We start from the raw sequence: 16673 nt of genomic DNA on the forward strand, positions 1-16673 counted from the left end.
CTTGCACCACCAGGGAAGCCCTGGGATCACTCTTTTAAGTCCTTGATGTCAGTAATTATGACAAAGACACAAATGTTCAGTTTCAGAAAATAAATTGTCCCATGACAGCCTCCCAATTGAGAGGGAAGCCTGTATGAGGCAGTGTCATCTCACCTTCTGGATCTTAAGAGACATGAACACAGAGCTCTGGATTTTGCCTAATGCTTTTTCTCCATTTGCTGAGATAATCCCCTGGGTTTTTTTTTTTTTAATACAAAGAGAATTTTTTTAAAATTTTATTTATTTATTTATACAAGCACTGGGTACAGTCAGAAGCGCAGGAGGGTGAGAGAATTCACCAGAGCCAGAGTGGGGAGCAGAGCAGGCAGAAGGACCGAAGCACACCACTGAGGGGAGCAGCGGGCAGCAGGAGAGGTCTGCGCACCATGTGGGACCCTCCTCCAGTGGCCGGGGAGCAGCCGGGGATTGAACCAGCGCTGCAGAGGCTAAGGGCAGCTTTGCAACCCAGTGCTCAACCGCTGCGCCACCGGGGAGGCCCTGGGTTTTGTTTTTTATTCTATTGTTGTTTCGTAGCACATTAATTATTTTGGGACGTTAAACCAACCTTGTATTCCTGGGATAAATCCGACTTGGCATGGTGTATCACCCTTTTTATATGTTGCCAGATTTTGTTAGTGTTTTATTGAGGATTTTTGCATCCATCTAGGAGGTCAGATTATATTTTTTCATAAGATGGTCACAGGGTCTCAAAGAGGGAAGTTGCAACAACACAGTGAAAGGCCCTTGCTGCTACGTCTATTGCACGTCTTGGTAAGTAAACTATCTCTATCACTAAGTGTTAATCTAAACTGGTACATGATAAACTTTGTTTTGAATGCACACTTACATGGTAGACAGCTCAGAGTGGAGTCAGGGAGTAACTAAACACTCCAAAATCTAACAGCAGCAGGGTAAGAACTGATAGTGCTGAGCAATTTTGCATAGGCCATGAGGAATCTTCTATAAAGTTGGAGAACTCTGTGTTCATTTTTTTAATTTATGCATACAAGAACTGGGGTACAGGCCAGAGGTGTGGGGGTGTGGGTGGGAAGATTCACCAGAAATAGTGGGGAACAGAATAAGCAGACTGACTGAAACAGGGGAGGTCTGCTGCGCCATGTAGGTAGCTCCCTGGGCTGCAGATAGCTTCACAGTGCTGTGCTTAACCCCTTGTACCACCAGGGAGGCCCTCTGTGTTCATTTTGAATGATTTTTAATATCAGGTGGAATGATGCCTCTCATTTCTTCACTTAATGTCTTAATTCATTGACCATTTCCAAATTAACTATCAATTTCCAAATAAAAATTAGAATTTTGATTGGAATTGCTTTGAATTTATAAATCAATTTGGGAGAAGTGGCAACTTTATAATATTGAGTATTTTTTCCATAGGCTTGTTTTATACATATAAATATATACTATATTCAACATTCAACATTCAATGTATTTATATATATTCTCTCAGTAAAACTTTAATTATGTCCATAGACATTGGACCTTAAACACAATTTCATTGATTTTATTACTAAATATTTCTTTTATGGAATTACTAAAAACTGCACATTCTATGCATTTATCCTGTGACAATCAATGTATCTTATTTCATTTTATAACTGCCTATTACTTGTAGATAGGAATACATTTGCCTCTTATTTATTTATTTGGCTCTACTATTTTAGAAGACTAATTATAACATCGAGGAAGAACAGAACAAAAGAGAATTATAGTACTAGCTCTCTAATTAGCAAAAATCTTGTAACACACTGAGTTAGTTCTCTTGGTCAGCTGGGGTTGCTCTAACAACATTCCACAACATGAGTTAAACAACAGGTATTTATTTCTCGGGTCAGGAGGCTGTGATCAGGGCGGCAGGATGCTTTCTGGCTTGCAGATGGATGCCTTGGATTTCATTTTGCTTGAAAGTACAAAATATGTTATCTAACAATTTGCAGTGAAACAACTTGCATTTAGGAAAAATCGCAGCTCCCACCTCGGAGGAAACTTCTTGAATCAAAAGCTGCGGCAGTAGACACAGAAAACAAAGGCAGGACTGGACTGAAGGAAGCTCAGCAAGTCAGGGAGGTTTCAGGTGCCAGAAATAACACTGAGTGCTGACCCAGGGACACAGGGGTCTCTACCCAAAGTGCACAAAGCAGATGATGACATCAGGGGTTTGAGACGAGACATCAGCTCTGCAAATCGACTGGCAAGGAGGTAGGAGATAAAATTAAATGTACATCTTCAATTAAGAAAGAAAATGAGGTTATGTAGGTTTGCGGGGGACCAGGGCTGGGAACAAAGTGGTTACATTTTATTGGCCGAAAAGCCCATTAGGAGCAAAGTTATGTGGACTTGGCTAAAGGTCATTGGCCAGTCACAGGGTAGTTCTTCTTCTTCTTCTTTTTTTAAAGAGATATTTCTTTATGCATACAAGAACTGGGTACAGGCCAGAAGTGTTGGGGGTGGGGTGAGAGGATTTACCAGAGACAGAGTGGGCACCAGAGCAGGCAGACTGACTGAAATACACTGCTGAGGGGAGCAGGGGGTGAGTCAGGAGAAGTATGCGCTCACAGGGCAGTTCTTACCCTGAGTAGGAGGAGGCGTTTCTTCAGACAACTGGAGGTTTGATTTTCTGTGGGTTCCCCTCCTCCTCCTCTTGGTAGCCAGCCCCCACCCTGCGTTTCCAGTCTCTACCCAGCCTTGCAAGTCCCTGGAAGTTGCCCATCAGCCACCCCAATTTGCTGTGTCTGTAAAATCAAGGGGAAACATGTAGATAAGTTGTTTTTCTTTCTTGTGCTTTAGAGTCTGAGACCAATTGAACCATTTTGCCTCAGTTGTAACCCCTTCACAAGGCCTGGACTGTCTCAGAGTAACCAGAGCAAATGGATCTAGTCCAGTCACACAAGTCTGTAGAAATTCTGGAAAATTTCTGTGGGTCTGTTCTTAGATAATCAGTGTACCAGAAAAATGGGAAGAGGGTCTCCCCCGGTGGTGCAGCAGTTGAGTGCTGGGTTGCGAAGTTGCCCGCAGACTCTGCAGCGCCAGTTGGATCCCCAGCCGCTGGTCCCACGTGGCATGCAGACCTCTCCAACTGCGCCCACGGCTCCCCTCAGCAGTGTACTTCATCAGTCTGCCTGTTCTGCTCCCCACTCTGGCTCTGGTGAATTCTCTCACCCTCCTGCGCTTCTGACTGTACCCAGTGCTTGTATAAATAAATAAAAATAAATCTTAAAAAAAGAAAAAAGAAAAATGGGAAGGGCCTGTGTACATATTCGCACAACTTTTATGCTTAGCTGTTCAATACCAAACAAACCAGACTCCACCAACAGAACTTACAAATGATTTCCTACTAATTTTTACAAATATAAATCTTTTCTTCAGACTCTTCATTAGAATGAAGAGAAATAACACTGAGTGCTGACCCGGGACACAGGGGTCTCTACCCAAAGTGCACAAAGCAGATGATGACATCAGGGGTTTGAGAGGAGATATCAGCTCTGCAAATCGACTGGCAAGGAGGTAGGAGATAAAATTAAATGTACATCTTCAATTAAGAAAGAAAATGAGGTTATGTAGGTTTGGGGGGGACCAGGGCTGGGAACAAAGTGGTTACATTTTATTGGCCGAAAAGCCCAGACTTCAGACTTCATTAGAATGTGAATAGTTTTTTTTTTTTTTAAGATTGATTTGTTTATGCATACAAGAGCTGGGGTGCAAGCCAGAGATGCAGGGGGTGAGAAGATTCACCAGAGACAGAGTGGGGAGCAGAAAAGGCAGATGTACTGAAATACACTGCTGAGGGAGTAGTGGATGAGACAGGAGAGATCTGCTGTGTCGTGAAGGTAGCTCTCTGGCTGGAGGTCTAACTAATGCTGCAGAGGCTGCAGACAGCTTCACAGTGCTGCGCTTAACCCCTTGCATCACCAGGGAGGCCCTTGTATTATTTTACATCACCCAGGGTATAGTCCCCATAGAATTTCCTTCACCAATTCACACTTACACCATCACCACAGTCCCCTGTGCTAATCCCTCCCTCCCTCTGATCCCTCTCCCTCCTCCTCCCCTGCAGGATGTCTCTGGTTTATAATTGTCTGGTATTTTGTTTTGTTTTGTTGTATTGTGTTTCATATTATTATTTTTCCTCATGTTTTATTTGGTTCCCCTGTATTCATCCTATAAGTGAAACCATCTGATATTTTTCTTTTTCCTTCTGACTTATTTCGCTGAGCATAATTCCTTCTAGCTCCATCCACGTTGCTGCAAATGGCATGAGTTTATTTTTTTGATTGCTGAAGTCCATTGTGTATATATACCACATCTTCTTGATCCAGTCATCTATTTTTGGGCATTTGGTTGTTTTTACCTATTATAAATAGTGCTGCAATAAACATAGGGGTAGTGGTAGTCTTTTGAATCATTGTTTTTGTGTCCTTTGGGTAGATCCAGCCCAAAGAGTGGAATTGCTGGGTCATATGGTAGCTCCATTTTTAGTAGACTGAGGAACCTTCAGACAGCTTTCCATAGTGGCTGGACCAGTTTGCACTCCCACCAGTAATGTAGGAGAGTTCCTTTCTCATCACATCCTTGCCAACATTTGTTGTTGTTAGGTTTTTTTTTTTTTTTTTTGATATGTGCCATTCTTAATGGTGTAAGGTGGTATCTCATTGTGGTTTTGATTTGCATTTCCCTCATGATAAGGGATGTTGAACATTTTTCATATGTCTGCTGGCCATTTGAATTTCCTCTTTGGAGAAGTGTCTTTTAAGTTCTTCTGCCCATTTCTTAACTGGATTGTTTTTTTGTTCTTGTTGAGTCATGTGAGTTCTTTGAGTATCTTTGTGATCAATCCCTTATCAGTTGTATAGAGTGCCAAGATGTTTTCCCAATCAATGGGGCGTCTCTTTGTTTTGGTTAATGTCTCTTTTGCTGCACAGAAGCTTTTCAGTTTGATGTAATCCCACGTGTTTATCTTCCTTAACTTTCTTTGCTTTGCGTGATGAGTCTTTAAAGATGTTACTGAGATTTATGTCTTGTAGTGTTTTACCTATATTTTCTTCCATATATTTTATGGTTTCAGGTATTATGTCCAGATATTTTATCTATTTTGAGTTGATTTTTGTGCATGGTGTGAGGTAGTGGTCTAGTTACATTCTTTTCCATGTGGTGGTCCAGTTTTCCAGCACCATTTATTGAACAAACTGTCCTTGTTCCATTGCATATTCTTTGCTCCTTTGTCAAAGATTAGTTGTCTATTTCTGTGTGGCTTTATTTCTGGGCTTTCTAGAATGTGAATAGTTTTAAGGATATTTCTGGAAGCCTTGACGTTTTGAGTCCAATAAAAGGAGCTTGTCCTTTGCAGTTTAATCTCACAAATGGTGAACCCATTAATTACCTAAAAGCTTAGCGTGAAGATTTAGGGGCAGAAATATCATATTCCAGAGCTCCTGGACTATGTTAACAACAACAACAAAAAATTAAGTCTCTTCAAGATGCTGTCAACTTCTTAAAGGATGTCAAACAGGTGAGAGAAAGCAAGTCACATGGATTGCATGTGGGAGTCACCCCACCCCCACCCCAGACAGCACAACATGGGCTACTTACAAATAACATGTACAGTTGCTTTGACAAGTCTCACCAGGATTGTGAGTAAATCTTAAAAACCCAAATCAAACCAGTTTGTGGCAGTTTTATCATTGGTTGTTTCCTTTGGATCAGTCATTCAGAACATAAATTCTCTCGTGGCTCTTTCCCGGTAATGGAGCCACAGCTCATGGTTGGGCAAAGTCAGCTCTTGGGGTTGCATGAAATTCCATATGGTCCTTGATAAAGTGCAGAAAGCACAGAAAGTTAAATGACTTTGGAAACATCTTTACTCTATGAGAGAAATGCATTTTGACAATGAGGCCCTCTCAAAACCCATCCTCAATGTGTCAGAAAGAGGAAGCTCTGGTGTCTCCTCCTCTTATAGTGGCAGGATTTCACATGGGGGCAACTTCATGAGCAAATCCAAACCAAATTCCCTGTCATAGGCACCTTCAAATACCATTGTCTTAGGCAGTGGGGAATTAGGGTCTTAACATATGAATTTTTTGGTGGGGACACATCAGTCCATTGCAGTGGGAGAGTTAGTTCTTCCATGTACTTGCGAACTAAATATTTTCATTCTTTTAAAAATATTTGCCATTCTGTATTATCTTTTGAAGTTATCATTTGCATTTTTCTGATAACTTGACCTTCATCACCTTGTCATTGTATTTACTGGCCTTTTGGATATCTTTTATTGGTGAAGTACTTAGTTAAGTACTTAGTTAAGGTTTCCCCACATTTTTTCATGTTTTTAAGATTTATTTGTAGGAATTATTTAAAGTTCCTGGACATGACTTATTTGTCAAAATTTCTTTGATTTTTTGACACTGCTTGAGTGTAAGTGTTACATATGGTCAACTAAAACACAGAAGCCTTTTAAAAGTTATCATCAATCTCCTATAATGCAACCTTCTAGTCAATACCTTTGTGAAAACAATTCTATCATTGATCATAACCAGCTCCAAGCTGTATACAAATTTCATCAACACATGTCTTCAGTCAAATCAGTTCAACTATAACAACACAAGACATGTCCAGGCAGACTACACAGGATTCCACTTCTGCTAGACAGTCTTTTCTTTTCTTTTTTTTAAAGATTTATTTATATATTTCTACAAGCACTGGGTACAGTCAGGAGCGCCGGAGGGTGAGAGAATTCACCAGAGCCAGAGCGGGGGAGCAGAACGGGCAGACATACGTACACTGCTGAGGGGAGCAATGTGCCATGTGGGACCCTTGCCTGTGACCGGGGATCGAACTGGCGCTGCAGAGTCTTTGGGCAGCTTCGCAACCCAGCGCTCAACCGCTGCGCCACCAGGGAGGCCCTAGACAGTGTTTTCTTAAGAATTGTCCTTTGTAAATAAATGTAAGCCTTCATCTTGTGATCACCAGCCTTTAGGTACATTTTACTAAAAAAACAAATATACAAACCTGCAGAATTTCTAAATTAAGTTTGCCTTTTACACTTTACGATTGCATTTAGCCTCTTTTATCAATTCAGGTTGTTTTTTCCATCTCTAAGACTTCTCACAGAAATAATTACAGAATTACAGTGGATTAGACATGAATATCCAGAGATACTATTCCTATGGGTGGATAACCTTAAATACCATAAATAGAGGTAAAAGCTCTCCTATTATCTTCTAATAGTTTTAGTTTCATATTTCCCCTTAATCCTTTTCTTTTTCCACTTTAAATGTTCTTTTCCTTATCAGAAAAGACAGAAGCAAAGTGGATATGAAACAATACTACTTTCTTCTGTCAGAGGTAATTGCACACCTTTTATCACTACAGTGGATTTGTCTTTTCCTTGTTCCTTTCTGCTGTGAACACACACATCCGCTCCCCACCCCCACAACTTGCAGCTGGGACAGTCACAAGGGAATCATACCTGTACCAAGCTTCTCCAAGATGAGGCTATTGAAATTGTCATTGTTTATCCCAAGTTGTAAGAGGTATGCCTGGAGTTTAAAGTATTTTGCTATTTGCTTAATTAATAAGTGATTAATAAGCTTCCTAGAAGAGCCTGGGATTGAAATAAGATCAGCTGTAACCCAAGCACCATTCCAGTAATGGGCATTGAATACCTTATTACAGACAGGTTCCCCGATTCTGAATTCCCTTCATCTTCTCCCCAACCCCCACCCCACATGTCACTGCTTCTGTCTGCCTTCACCCATCACTGTCTTCATTTCTCCCATAACATAAACCTTCATTATTAGACAGTGACAATAAATTGGATTTGGGAACATTTGGGTTGGATTAGGTAAACAAACTTGGGGATAGCGCTTATTTTCTCTCAGTGATAACTTATTTTTCTAATGAGCACAATGACAACCCCCTGGTTGTTGGCGAGGATTAACTGAGGCTGCCTCTGTAGGAGGCTGGCACACAGCAGCCAGCCAGCTTCACGCTGCGGGCGTTTCCCTGCTTAGGCTGGAAGGTGGAATCTGCAGAAGGGCCCTGCTGAGATGCCCCCACCCCTGAAAGCATCTCCTCCCGGAAGCGGCTGCAGAGAACAAAGGTTTTTTTCCGAAAAGGCCGGAGGCTGAGATGCTTGGGAGAGGGACGCATGAAAAAGGAAACACAACCACGAAGGGATTCGAACCCTCAATCTTCTGATCCGAAGTCAGATGCCTTATCCATTAGGCCACGTGGTCCCACGGCTGCCGGTGTGGTGAAATATCACAAGTGCGTGAGAATCTGGTCGCCTCTGGCTCCTTTATCTGGTGCCATCCCAGCAAAACACACCTCGTCTCTACACCGATGTCAAGACGGTGACGTTGATAACGCACCACTTGACGCGGGAAACGGATAAGGCGAAATAGGAATTCCGATTTTCTCCATCTCTTGCCTTTCCCTTGACACCAAACTTCCTTACCGAACAGTATTTCACCCGTGTGCTGCGGGGACTCAGCTGGCCGCATGGAACGGTAAAGAAATAGGAGGGAAAAAATCCTGTGTCCCTCCGTCCTCACGGCCTCAAAGCTCGGAATGGAGACAGAGCGAGCCCCTCTGGACGTGAACGCCCCCTGGGGGACACCCCTTCCCCCAGTCCTGCCAGGACGGCCCGCAGCAGGCGGGAATCCCGGGTCTTCCTGGACCCGGCCCGCGGGGAGACCGGGGACACCCGCTGAGCACCCCGGGGAGCCGCGGTCCAGGCGCAGGCGGTGTGGGGCGCGCAGGGTGCAGCGGGGCGCGCAGGGTGCAGCGGGGCGCGCAGGGAGCAGCGGGGCGCGCGCGTCTGGAGCAGCCGCCTGCCGAGCGCGGCTGCTGGGCTCAAGGCGGTGGCTGCGTGTGTTCCTTCCTGCGCCCGATTGTCCCCAGACACCCCAGTCTCTCCCGCGCACCCGACCTCCGGCTAGTGACGGTGCCGGAGGGCGGCGCTGGTGCCTGCCTGGCGCCCTCTCCCTGGGGCGCGAGGCTAAGGGGGGAAGCCCACGGCCGGGTCGCTACCCCGCCCCCACACTGATCGAACGTCTAGAGGGGAAGTGGGCACCAAAGACAGGGATTTCTGGTAAAGGGACACCCATTTAACACATTATTTACATTTTTGTTGAGTGCTTATGGAATGAGGTGGCCTCAAAAAATGGTGTTAGGGGAAAGCAGGCGAGACCGCTCTTGCTGAGAATGCACCATCCCAAGAGCAAGGAAAAGTTATATTCTGTCTTTCCAGCCTGGGCATATTAGGAAATAGTTACCTGCTCGCCTTCTCTTTGCTTGTAAGGAGTCACGTCACACAGGTGCTCCCACTCACGGGAACGACGCCTGTGTATTTTGGAAAAGGAACAGCCTTTTTGTAAGACTTGAAAGGGGGGTGATTTTCCCAGCGAGCTGTGTATAGAAAACTTACCTTTCAAGTGCTCCCAAGTCGATTCCAAGTCTCCCTACTTTTTTCAAAGAAAGGTGCTTCTTCCTTTTCTAGGGAAATTTTCCTCTTGTGACTTTGACTGTATTCTACTTGCTTCCAACATTTTACCCGTGTTTTCATTGTTGTCCCCTGTCATTCTGTCTGTCCCCTTTCCTCTGTGAGCCTTTCTCTTGCATGTGTCACTGTAAATACTCCTCCTCAGGATTTAACTCCCTGTAATTTGTCCTCATTCCTACTAGGCCTGTTTGTATGACCTCTCTTTCTACAAATTTAGGAAATTATGTTAAGATTCTTCATGGCAAATCACAGGCATCCTGTTTTAGGTTAAGCAAAGCTATAGCCCCCTTAATAGAATCCAAGAAAAAGTTTTTAAAAAACGAGGTTTTGGAAAAGATAAGAGTACAGTTGTCTCTTGACAACAACTGGAACAGGGGTCTTTTTATTCTCTTTAAAAACAGATGTTGGAACTCCTCTGTCTCTCCTCATCAACCAGTTCTTTCATAATTTTTCTTAATGTCTCTGTTCTGTCTTCAGTATGATTTCTTTCAGATTTATGTTCTATTTAACTAATTCTTTTATATTTTAAACTTTGAAAAGATATTAAAGGTTATTTATAACATGTACAAAAAACACCTACCACCCATGTAAAAAACTAGAGTATGACCTTGTGGATCTCCCAAAATTACAATCCGTTCCTCTTTCCTTCATCTGAGACTGGTAAATCCTGCCCGTATATAATTTACGCTATTTAAGGTTTCATACTTTTAAAACTTTTAACAAAGCTTTAAAAATATATAAGTGAAACAATATTTGAATATTATTCTCTAGCTTGGCCTTCTTAAATCCACATTCTTAAATTTAATCCATGTTGTGTGTGACTGTGGGTCACTCATTTTTTAAGTCAACTTCATTGAAATATAATGTACACACCAAAAATGCACCCACCCTTTTAATTGATGACATTTGACAAATATGTGTGAGTGTGTGTGCTGCACCGCACACAAGCACCACAATCAGGGTACAAAACATTTCATCACCCCCCCCCAAATTCTCTCAGTGATGACTCATTTTACTACTATATTCATTCTAGTTGTTGAATAAATATCAGTCAAATTATCCTGTCAATGGACATTTGGGTGGTTTCTCATATGGACTTTTATAAATATTGATGTAATTTTCAAACACATGGCTCCTCCAGATTCTTGACATGTAACTGACTGGGCTTGTAAAACTGTAGGACACACACAAATATTTTCAATTTTACTAGGCAATCTCAGATTGTTTCCTAAAGTGGTTGTATCAACATGTCCATACAATCTACTGTGTAGGGGCTTTAGTTGTTCCACATTTTTGCCAACACTTGTTACTTTCATTTGGGCCAGACTAGTGAGAACAAAACAGAATTTCTTTGTAATTTAAATCAGCTTTTTCATGATTACAAATGATTTTGAGTATCTTTTTGTATGTCTTTGGCCATGTAATTTCCTTCTTTGAAGTGCTTATTTTGCTAACTTTTCCATTTAGTCACCTTTTTCCTCATTGATTTGTAGTAATTCTTTATATATATATATTAAGATGATTCCTTTTTTTAAGATTTATTTATTTATGCATACAAGAGCTGGGGTACAGGCCAGAAGTTGGAGGGTATGAGAGGATTCATCAGAGACAGAGTGAGGAGCAGAACAGGCAGTCTGACTGAAATACACTGCTGAGGGGAGCAGAGGGGATTGCTTGGGAGGCCCTTTTTTGTTTTTTTTTTGTGTGTGTGTGTGTGGTTTTTTTTTTTTTGCCTTTTTTTTTTTTTTTTTTTAGTGTTCCTTAACAAACCTGACCCTTTGCTCTTATGAATTTTAGATACAGTTGTAATACTGTATGAAAACTCTATATTAGTAGGACCTCCCTGGTGGAGCAAAGGGGTTAAGACCCAACCTATGACGCTATCCGCAGCCACTGCAGCACAAGTTCGATCCCAGGGAGCTACCCACATGGTGCAGCAGACCTTTCCTGTCTCCCCACTGCTCCCCTCAGCAGTGTATTTCGGTCAATCTGCCTGTTCTGTTTCCCACTCTGTCTCTGGTGAATCCTCTCACTCTCCACACCTCTGGCCTGTACCCAGTTCTTATATGCATAAATAAATAAATCTTTCAAAAAAAAAAAAAAGAAAACTCTATTAGTATATTCAATAGAAATGTAAACTATCATCTTCATAAGTCTTTCAAATATGTCCATTTTCCTTCATTCCTGCTACCATTTCCTCTATCCAAACCATTATCATTAGTCTTTTGTTACTAAAGCTTCTTTGGTCTCCTTGCCTCTAGCACTCCAACTTACTTTCCGCAGGGTAGTCAGAGAAATCTTGCTAAAATACAATCCAAGTCACCTTCCATTTGTCATCTTTTTGTGACCTCCAAAACCCCAGAATTAAGGCTGGGCTCAATTAAGGCATGTTTAATTCTGAATTGGCTTCTGCTGACCTCCAGCTCCCTTTCCAGCCTGCAGCTCTCCACCTTACCCCATGCTTCCATCACTATTAGTTCCTCAAATTAACTAACTGAAGATTTTTCAGTTAGGAAAACAGTAATTTGGATAACTTGTCCTTCTAAAGATGACAGAGATTTCAGTCAGAAATTAATTTGAAAGAAAAACTAGAACACATCATGATTGTCATCACACACTTGAAAGTCATATAGTCCAGGACAGTCCTCTGCTTTTTTCCCTTTTTGTATTTTTGAATGAGTTCAAGGTTTAAAAATATAATTGTATCAGTGATAGTAACAAATGGATTGCAAATTCAACACAAGTGTATCAGAATACAAAGCACATCGAATGTTCTTTGAACCGGTAAACAAATGTCTTCTTGCCTAATAATCATAATGAAGTCTAATTATAGTGTTTGGAGCCTTCACAATAATCTATCTTGGTATACACCAGAAGGCTCATGTTAACATTTCACGGTATACACACTATATTGCAGTAAAGCTGGTGAATAAAAAGAATGGACAGTAAGACAATAACACAAACTGGGGAGGGGAAAAGACAGATATTCCTAAGTTTTTAAAAAATCAAGGTAAAGCAATTTACACCTATGGTACTGAGTCATTTGCAGGAATATAAGGCAGGCATCTAATTCAAATAGCCAAGAAAGCATCATACCAAAAAATCTTGCCCAGATGATTTTAATTATTTTCTCAGATATTCAAAATGCATTCTTTTTGTCCCTCACTTGATTTTCTCCCAAACCACTTTTAAGTATTTTTAGAAATATAAAATCATCAAGTTGCTTTTTAAATTGAAAATGGGAAGCACCATACTTTATTGAATCAATAAAACAAATGACAAAGTTAAAAAACTTTAGTCTATTTCCAAAATATAATCAGATAGGAAAGAGGGCATGTAAGATGAAGGCAGGTGGATTAAACACTGTCTCCTAAATCTACTTACATCAGCTTTTTTTTGGAAAAACCTGCAATATTTAATTATTAACAAACTATATAAAATAATCCTACTGAGACTTCACAACTGAATGTGAAAATGTCTCCTCCACTTGCAAAGGTTTTTGGCATCTACTCCTTTGAACTTTCTTATCAAATGGCTAAATTATTGGTGACATTTTGTATTGCTAAATCTTTCCCTTCTTCGCTTTCAATATCACATTTCTTTGAAAAGAAACATTTATGTAAGTACCTTCCCTGTCTAGGAAAAAACTCATTTTCTTAGGAATACTCGAAGAAGGGCCTCCCCTGGTGGCGCAGGCGGTTGAGCGCAGCGCTGTGAAGCTGTCCGCAGCCTCTGCAGCACCGGTTCCATACCAGCCGCCAGTGAGGGTACCACATGGCGCTGCGGACCTCTCCTGTCTCGCCCGCTGTCATTTAAACAAAACACCCCCTCAGCAGTGTATTTCGTCAGTCTGCCTGTTCTGTCCCCCGCTCTGTCTCTGAATCCTCTAAACCCTCCTGAGCATCTGGCCTGTACCCAGGTTCTTGTATGAGTAAATAAATAAATCTTTAAAAACAAGAAAAAAAGAATCCTCGAAGAAGCTGCCTTATGCTAATAGTGTTTTCAGTAATTCTGAGGACACAGATTAGAGAGCAGATATATGTGGCATTTTTTCTGAGTCATCTCACTACAATAAAGGTTATTAAATCCACTTGAGAAATCAATAATCCCCAACTTTGTCCCAGAGAACCTTAAAGGCAATCAGCTCTGGCAAAATCTGAAAACCTCCACCTGACATGAACTTGTCACTATGGCCTCACCCCCCACCATTCTGAAATCTGAATTTGGGAGTCCAAAGCCATAACAGTATTATAAGACAAAGGTTTCCCCTCCCCACCTCACCCACTGTGTCTAAACATGAACCTACCAAAAGAACTTACAACCCAACTGCTCAGGATCACTTGACAAGTTCAACACCTTACCCACTACCCTGCTTTCCAAGATTCTTTCCTTGAATTCACTTCCCTTCACTGACCTAGTCTGATGCTTCAAAGAATCATCCCTCATGCTGAAGTCCTCCTACCATCTTAATATCCTAATGAATTACAATAAAAAATTACATACTAAATATAAGACCAAATTTTAAATATTAGAATCAACCTATTTAAAAAACATTTAAATAAATATAACAAACGTGAAAAATAAAAATAAAAGGATAAAACTGCACACATAATTGAAAGTATACATATAGGCAATTTAGAAAACTGCTATTTTAATCACAACTATGCCTACTTCCATGAGGCCTATATGTTGACTTTGAAAGAACACTTTGTAACTCAGCATTTGAAGTTTTTAATGTGATAAATGAGCTTGCTTCTTGCTCGTTAATTTGTCTAATCTAGGCTGGATGGAGGACAATGCTACTCTTAGGGGATAATGGATGTTTAAACTGTTCCTATGTTTTGTTTTAATGACACTTAAAGTAGAGAACCCAGTCTCACAGAGGTAAGTTGAGGGAACAAAAGGAGAGATTTTAAAGCAATCTCAGCAAGTTCAGGGTATTCACTTTTCACTTTTATCCAAAATGAAGGAAGTGATGCTGTATTGTCAAAATTCATTTTTAAACCTTCATCAGTAGCCAGCCTCAGCAGCTCATCCTGTAGAGTTACAGTTAAATTTAAATGATCTTTTGATGAAAGAAATGGATTTTGGATCCATGAATTTCCTATGCGTGGATCTTCTTTTGAGGGACAATAAAATTCAAAGCAAACTAACAAATTTGTAAGATGCTCATTGATAACTTTTCGCAGGTGTGCAATATCAAGATCGTTACCTACTTCATTGATAAGTGTCGTCAGGTTATGGAACATGTCATAACAATCTGTGGAAACTCTCCTTTTCCAAGCTTCTAACTTTTGCTTTTGTCCTTCAATCTTATCTGCCATTGAGAAACATGTAGCATTCTTCCCTTGCATGGACGCATTCAGATCATTAAAAACACTGAAGATGTCAGATAAGTAAGCAAGGCTGGCTGTCCAGTTCACATCTTTAAACAGCTGGGACCAAGCTGGTTTTTTGCTCTGCAGAAACACCAGCAGTTCATTTCGTATTTCAAACATTCTCGACAGAACTTTCCCACGCGACAGCCACCGCATCTCAGCGTGTAAGAGCAGTTGCTTATGATCAGTTTCCATATTATCACATAATAGGGAGAATAATCTTGAATTTAATGCATTAGATTTCACATAATTCACAATTTTTACTATGTCCGTAAGCACCCTATTTAGTTCGGCTGATATTTTTTTCATAACAAGACTTTCCCGGTGAATGAAGCAATGAGTTATTTTACATTCTGGTGCAAGTTCCTTAATCTGGGTGACCACCTCAGAATGTTTACCTGTCATTGAAGCTGCACCATCAGAACACACGCCTACGCAGAACTTAAATTCCAGACCACACTTGTTGACAATGTAATTCTTCACAGCTTCATATAGTTCCGAGTTAGTTGTGTTTGTTGGCAAAGAGGCTGAAAAGAAGAATTCTTCCTTTATGTCATCATCATGTTCGAACCTCACATATACTAAAAGAACGATCATGTTTGCGATATCTCTGCATTCATCAAATTGCAATGAAAAATACTTGGCTTGTTTGATTTGTTCGATGAGCTGGTCCTCCATGTCATTAGCCAGTTCCTGGATCCTCCGAGCGATGGTGTCATTGGACAGCGGCACTTGTGCCACCTTCTTGGCTGCTGACTCACCCAGCATTTCCAAGCAGACTTCTTTGATGCAGTCTTTCACAAGCGTCTCTGCAATTGTGTAGGGCGTTTTAGACTTCGCAACCGGAAGTGCTACTTTGTAAGATGCCCGCAAAGCACTAATGTTGATGTGAGAAACACTGAACACTGGCTTTGGTTGGCTTTTTAATTCACTACTCTTTCTCTCAAAGAATTCTTTCGGTTGGGAACTTATTTCTTTATGTTTTGAATACAAATGCCGCTTCAATTTTGACGGTTTCATCGCCTCATTAGCCAGTACATCTCCACAAATAATGCACTGTGGTTTTAGCACTTCACCGTCAATTATGGCCACAAAACCAAACTCGATGTAGGAGGGATCGTACTTGCGAGTGAAAGTAGTATGAACTCTTTTGTTTTCACCTCTTCAGGATGACTCCCATTGTTACCATTTCTTTTACTATTGCCTCTGTATTCAGAAAAGGCGTGTTTTCTTGACAAAGAAGTCCAGTGAAGCTTGTTTTGCCATCTGCAAATTAGGATTAAAAACAAATAATACAAAATTACTTGCCTCTATCTAATAATGCTAAACTACAAATTAACTAGGCTTGACTAAAAATAAAAAAAGGATTTAAAACTATAATTCAATATATTGTATACACAATATGCTTACTTTATTATATATAACTTTAAATAATTATAAAGATAAATGCTTACATTTCCTCAGCGTTCTACATCTTTCGGGTAATGGCTGACAAAGAACTCATAAAATATCACAGGTTGTGATGTGAAACTGTTGGGCTTGATTAGTGTGCAACTCCACTGCATGTGACTCAGCGTGAGCCTCTAACACCACTGAGCTGGTCAATATTCTCTTAGAAAGATGAGTCCATTAACCGTACACCTGATGTTGCAGGAATGTCAGATTGTACTCAGTCTCTGTGTACTCTCATCTGCATACGGATCTATTATGGTAACATGCTTTGCAAACTAGAACCCGTCTAA

The 16673-nt window shown here is 40.9% G+C and overlaps 1 non-coding gene and 1 pseudogene across 1 annotated transcript; both read right to left on the minus strand.

Moving 5' to 3' along the window:
* Positions 1 to 8212: 8212 nt before the first annotated feature.
* On the minus strand, positions 8213 to 8285 carry TRNAR-UCG (transfer RNA arginine (anticodon UCG)). The gene has a single exon. It is a non-coding gene; the product is annotated as a tRNA-Arg (tRNA).
* A 5825-nt stretch (positions 8286 to 14110) lies between these two features.
* LOC119253551 (SCAN domain-containing protein 3-like) overlaps positions 14111 to 16673 on the minus strand; it is a 6450-nt pseudogene continuing 3887 nt past the window's right edge.

This window comes from Talpa occidentalis, unplaced genomic scaffold (genome assembly GCF_014898055.3).
Source record: "Talpa occidentalis isolate TD23 unplaced genomic scaffold, MPIMG_talOcc4v2.1 talOcc4.2, whole genome shotgun sequence".
Taxonomy (NCBI): Eukaryota; Metazoa; Chordata; class Mammalia; order Eulipotyphla; family Talpidae; genus Talpa; species Talpa occidentalis.